Source organism: Natator depressus, chromosome 21 (assembly GCF_965152275.1).
Source record: "Natator depressus isolate rNatDep1 chromosome 21, rNatDep2.hap1, whole genome shotgun sequence".
Taxonomy (NCBI): Eukaryota; Metazoa; Chordata; order Testudines; family Cheloniidae; genus Natator; species Natator depressus.
In genome coordinates this window covers 6,603,654-6,610,315 of record NC_134254.1, presented here as the reverse complement: position 1 = coordinate 6,610,315, position 6,662 = coordinate 6,603,654, and positions in this window count along the sequence as shown.

Here is a 6,662-nt window from a genome sequence, read left to right as displayed (position 1 = left end):
TAGCCAACAAACCTACTAGAACTGTACATTAAATACAGATCCTAGCTCCTGGAAACTGATCTCATCACATACACCCAACACAGTAGGGGTCACATGAACAGAAATGGGATCCTAATACTGTGCCTGGCAAGTCAGTTGCATGGTGGAACATGGAGATGCTGGACTCAATCTTTTCTAGTTCTTTTTCCCCAAACCCAGCTATATTAGAAAGTCAAGTAAAGAAAGGAGAGAGTCAAAGTTTGTTCTGAAATGTACCATGACCCACTCAACGTCTGCTGGCACTGTAACTTCTGCTTGCCACCGTGCTATGGAGTGGGGGGCTAGCTGGACTCCGCTTACTTCAGTGGAGTTATCCTTGATTTACACCAGTGAAATCAGAAACAGTCCCTAAGTCAATTCATTATTAGTTTGTACTGCAGTAGCACAGAGACCCTGATTGGGCACGTAAGTGCTGGGCACCACACACACGATTGCCACATAAAAATCAAATCAGGCCCAGTTCTGATCTATCTCCATGCAACTCTATTGACTTCACTAGAGTTACTCCCAATTTTTAGCAGCATAAAATAATAGGATCAGGGTTGATTAGCAAAATACACTCAGAGAGCGAATAATGTTAGAACCCTACAGGAAGGAGCATAAGTCCCATTAAAAAAATAACTATCAGTGACATTATGTGCACAAAATCTGGATCTGTGGGGGGAAGAAATGTCAGGAACTTTTCACCACATTCATGAGTGACTTGGATATTACTGGGTTAGTGTCCTGCTTAGATGAGACTGGGGGAAAATGGAGGCGGGGGGGGGGGGGAGGCAAAACAAGGCAGAGTTTAAAAAAAATATGCAGAGAAGCTTAAAAGGAGTAAAAACAGTTTAATGGTTAAAGATTTATACTGGCATGGTTGGGGCCCCTTTGTGGAAGGCTTTGTATAGAGAGTAAATAGTAGTTCCTGTCCCAAAGAGCAATTCTAGAAAGACAAAATCCAGTAAGATCACTGCAAGAAAAAAAAAAGTTTTTGAAAAGCATTGGCATATCAGAAATCTCACAGCAAGTTCCTGACTTCACAACCCCATGATCTTTGGCTGGGCTGGTTGAGGGAGACTCGTAGATGTGGGGGTAGCCAACACATTATGCAAAAGCAGGTCAGGCACTTCAGCCCTAGCCTGTTCTATAATTCAACAGTGCCCTTTTAAAACAGCTTTGAACTCAGCAGCTGACTCGAACAAGTGAGCTGAAAATCTGCATATCTGGCAATTTTCTGAATGACCCTAAGAGTTTCATGCCTTACTAGCAACCACCACAGTCCCAAGTAAAGGAGAAAAAAAAAAAACCAGTCTCATTAACAGTAAGGGTTTGGGTTGCTTTGGTTTTGTGGTGTGTTTTACAATGCTCTAGTTTCTCTCTCAAAGAGTAGCACTCATTTAGGTCATCCTTAACTTTAAGCCTGTGCTTAAGTGCTTTCCTGGATCAAAGCCTTAGAGATTTTTCTAAGGCACAAAGATATTTATTGAAGCGCAAAGCTACAAACGCTAACTTCGCTATGCTGTGCCTCTCAAGATATCACAGGATCCCTTTCTCACCTCTGCCAGTCCTCCTGTGCACTTGTGCGGGCATGTTGTTGCAAGCTACTCAGTCCGACACACAAAGGTGTTGAGTTCTGCATAAAGCTCTCAATAGCACAGAAAGCATGACATGGAACTTTCAGTTCCACCACAGCAAGCTGGTGACTGTAAGTAGAAAGTTTCAGTTGGTTTGTGGGTTTGTTCTAAGGATCACAACCAGGGGTGCTAGTTTGTGCCTGGGGACTAGATGGTGCTAGTCATCAAATGGTCAAGATTCGTAGCAAGAAACCCTATTCTAGCTGGATTCTGATAATCTTCCAACGTGGCTTGCAGGACAATGGCCGAGATGCCTTGTGACACTATGACCTATAGTTAGGGTTCAACTTCCTACTTCAGGTGAACTCTGGATGCCAAGTGGCCACCTTCATAAAACTTCATCCTTCAAGTTGCAGGTCATAGCATCTTGAGTTCACGGGGTGATGCAATATTATGACATCACTTGGCAAACATGTTTCCCAAAGATACTTCAGAATGCATCTTAAGTGCCTCGGAAGCCTCTATACTGCAGGGCTTTGGATAGCGTGGTCTAGAGTTGCCATCCCTCCAGGAATTAAAGATGAATCTTTAATTAAAGACTATGTCATGTGATGGCACCTCCAGGAATAAGTCCAACCAAAATTGGCAACCCGACACGTGGTCAAGAGTCAGGTTGCTTCCATAAGTATCTGGAGACATGGCAGCCATGACTCAGGGTCTGAAGGTGGCACCCTGAAGAGATGGCAGCTCCTGTCCCCACTATTTTGAGAACCTACCACAGTTTTGCCACTTTGCTCCAAAATAAGTTGTGTTGAAAACTAAAGCAATCCTATTTGGAGCCTGAGGCCATCAAGACTGCAACAAGCAGCACCAAAGCAGAGACAAAGATGATCCAGGCAAGGACAGTTTAAAAAGCCAAATTTTACTGCAGTCGGCATCAAAAAGCCACTCTCCCAACTGGCCCATCGGTTGGCAGTTTCAGCAGAAGCCAAGGAGGCTGCACTCCTCTCTCACTGATGTTATTGTATTACAATAGCACCCAGAGGCCTTAAAGAGATCAGGACCCCCGTGACGGATGCATACATACAACAAGAGAGTCCCTGCTCCTAAAGAACTTACAGTCTAAATGGACAAGACAGACATGGTAGGAGGGGAAACCGAGGGGTGAAGTGACTGACCCAAGGTCACGCAGAAGTCAGTGGCAGAGTCAGGAATAGCACTCAAGTCTCTGCACTCTGCCTCTACAGAAGGCGCCCAACCAGGGCAGGGCTAAGGCCCTTGGAAGGGGGGCAACGGAGGTGAAGCTTGCACTGCTGCTGCTCATGCTGTACCTGCTCTGTGACTAACTAGGCCCCTGAGCAGTTAGTGCTGCACTAAGATCATACCGCATTAATATTCTCAGTCACACAGAATTAATCCTGCATATTAATACAAATTAATCTTCCATGGCAGGGTTAGAGATGCCTTCCACGAGCACGAGGTAGTTGGATCCACTCAAGACAATGACAGCCCCTGTTGTGATAACTCAGCCTACACATATACCCTAATTGTGAGCTCAGCTGTGAGCGGAAATTCACAGATCACCACACTCACCTATAACAACAAATGAAGTGCAAAAGCAAGACAGACTGAACTAGTCCAAACAAGAGGGCTACTGATATAACTCAAGAACTGTGTTAAGATCGTTCTTGGTGAACAAGGAAAGTGTGGAACCAAAAATCAGTGAGCCAAAATTGGTGTCAAACTAAGCCTAACTGGTGAACAAAATAATGAAGGCAACGGGCTGTTCCACTCATCACTCTCTCTTTAGGTACTTAAAGACTTGGGGGAGAAAAGTTTCCCCATCATAGCTGCCACTCTCGCTATCTCCTGGGACCCCAGACTTCCTCCATCCTAATCCAGAGAAATATCCTGACCAGACTGGCCCAGAAAGAGGGAGCCAGATGAAAATGCCACTTCCACCAGCTCTAGCTAACTCCTGAATACCACCTGGGATGTGAAACTCTTGAATGTCTATACTACTGTTAATTTCTCACACCCCGATCAATGTAGCTAGGTCAACCTAAGTTTTAGGTGTAGACCAGACCTTTGTCTCTCCCCTCCATCACCCATGTCCTTTTCCTTCCCCACCTTATTTCTTCTCTTCCCACTTGTTCCCCCTCAGCTCTGACCTCTCCTGTTAGTTGGCCCCTTCCCAGCCTCGTTAACCCCTTCTAGACTAGGCAGGGTGTTTATCCCACACTCACCACCTCAGCAGTGTTTTCCCTACAAAATATACTGTGTCACTCAGGAAGGTCATAGATCCACACACAAAAAAACCTAGTCACATTTCCAGCATTGCTCCTACTCCCAGACAAATCAAGCAGCCCTCTGGCGCACTCAGCACTGCTGAAAATGTGACAAGATCGGTACTCACACCAGCCACTTGACTCATACCAATAGTCTCATTTCAGAGCCTTGCTTGTGCACGAAACCCACTGCTTGAAATAGAAGGGGGAAGATATTGCGGTATGGTCAGGTCTCTGGTACAGGAAGCCCTGAAGCTGCAGGTGGCGGCGAGGTTGTGGGGAGGGAGAGAGAGAGAAGGCCAAAGTTTTCAAAAATGACTAGTGATTTTGGGTGGCCCATTTTGGGACATTTTAAAAGGGGCCTGGTTTTCAGTATTGAGCACCCAACGTCCTTCGGAGATTCAGGTTCCTTTAAGGAGTCACAATTTGGGCACCCTCCCCCCCACAAAATCACTAGTCATTACTGAAAGTCTTGGTGAGACCGATGTCAGGTCCCAGCAAGTCCATGCCCTGGCTATTGCACCATTACTCCCCACAGTGCTTCCTAGGGCTTCGCCTAAACTGACCTCGATTTAAATTGAGTACATTGAGAGAGAGAGCACCAGCCCTCAGAACATGGGGCAATCATGCAGACAACATGGTACTTACCCACAGCTGGGTGAACTAGGGGTCATTACTTACCCACAGCTGGGTGAACATTTGCTTGGGGTCCTATTGAATTGTAATAGCAAAGCACAGTGGAGCAAGTGATGGACAGGAGAATGCTCCCTAATCTCCAGTTGATGGAGAATTCCTCTGTCCTTTAACAGAGCTTAATTAAAGGCAGACACGCTTCTACTTGGCAAATGGTTTAGTTCAAGCAGCAAGTCTGAGTCACATCAAGCCAGATGTTTTAGTCTAGCTATGTTCTTCTTTAAACTTTGCCATGTCCTTAACCTCTCTCCCGGCCAGGGCTTCCTTTAGCTCAGAGACCTGCCAGCTGTCGGCTCAGAGACGGACAGCGGTGAGATGGGAGCAGGTGTATCAGCTGAGAAGTCACGTGGGCTGCAGCATGAGGCTACAATACACCCTTCAGGAAGAAGCATAGGGTTTAATGCTCAGCCCTGACTGCATTGGGGGGGTGATTCACATTGCCTGTTGCTCCTGTGACACAAGCAAACAACTGGAGAAGGGGGGACAGAGATTGAAGTCCCAGCATGTCTCCACTGCGATCAGAGGTGTGACCGCAGCACTAGTCGTCACACTCAAGTGACCTTCGATCTAGCTAGCTCCAACAGCAGCTGGGAAGCCACAGCACCATAGGCAGCCGAGGAGCCAGCTGCTCCAGTGCGTACCCAGAGCCCCCAGCAAGCTTGTACAGATCCCAACTAGCTTTAGTACGTCAGCATGTGCTGCCGTGACACGCTGATTGCAGTGTGGACACGCTCCCTGGGCTCAGAAGCCCAAGGAACTGTATTGAGCCACTTGAGGGTTAAAGCCTTGCAGATACTGCTGGAAATGTTCTCTTCCACTTGTTTCATGTTAACCAGTCTGACCTTTGTTTCTTATGGGCCTCTCAAGGAGGCAGGCAGAGAAAGGATCTGGCCCAGCTGGCTGCAAAACAGAAGAACACTCAGCTGCTGTAGCTACTGTGAATGACTGCCTGTATCCCAGCGGTCCCCAGTGTGCTAGGTCCTGTCCAGCCCCATGTGACCCTGCTCTCCTTCGAAAGCACAGACTCCAGCTTGCTTGCCGCCCCAAGCTGGTTCCTATTGCCCGCCCAGAACTGTAGGTAGAGGAGAAACTAGGTGGGGAGTGCCCTGAATTACACGGAGGGCGTTGGTATTACACAATAGACATTATTTATTCAGCAGGAGAACTTTCATGGCTAGAGCTGTGGAGACAAGATTTCTGAGGATCCATTCCAAGCTCTTCCACTGCCTCCTTCCACAACCTCTGAGGGACCTCAATTTACCCCTCTATAACAGACATTCTACTTACCCACTGATGGGGTCTTGTGAGGCTTAATATGTGCCAATCCCTTCAAGGATGAAAGGCACCGTCGAAGAAGAATCCCCATTAACGCCCAGCTTTATCAATTTCCTGGGGCAAAACCACAAGCAGACCCAGCTGCCACAAACATACATGGAGTCTCTCTTTCCAAAGGTGCCATAAAACCAGGCTCACAGTTCTCACCCACGCGGGTTTGGTTCCTCTCAGATGGAAAGAGGGTGCAACCAGCACCAATCAACTCTCCATTTTCCACCAGCAAGTGCTGTGCGGACCACAGGCCAGGGACTTCCGCAGCAGCATCAGCTGCGTGCAGAGCGCTAGGGCTTTGCACACAAGCTTTGCTGTGCCCGCAACCAAAGGCACAGCGTGAACAGCATTTTATAAAGTTCTACACATGCACAAACACGATCATCCCTGCTTTCATTATTAGTACCCTTGTGGCTCCCACAGCTACTTCTTTGCCTAGAAAAACGTTTAGCACTCTCAAAGCCCTCGTCTCCCAAGCACTGTACAACTAGTACCATTTCCACAGTACAAGTGGGGAAACTGAGGCACAGATTTCCCTGACTTGCCTAACAGCAGAGTCTCAACATCAGAGCCAGGACTGGAACCCATGAATCCCAACTCCCAGAGCCATGCTTATACTGGGATAAAAAGAAATAAAAGGTATCAGTTGGTGACACTAGTGTACTTTAACTAACGGAAAGACAGAAGAGTCCCACTCCTCATCCCCCGTCACTGTACAGGGATATCCGTTGTTCACTGAGGAGCATTACAGTATGAA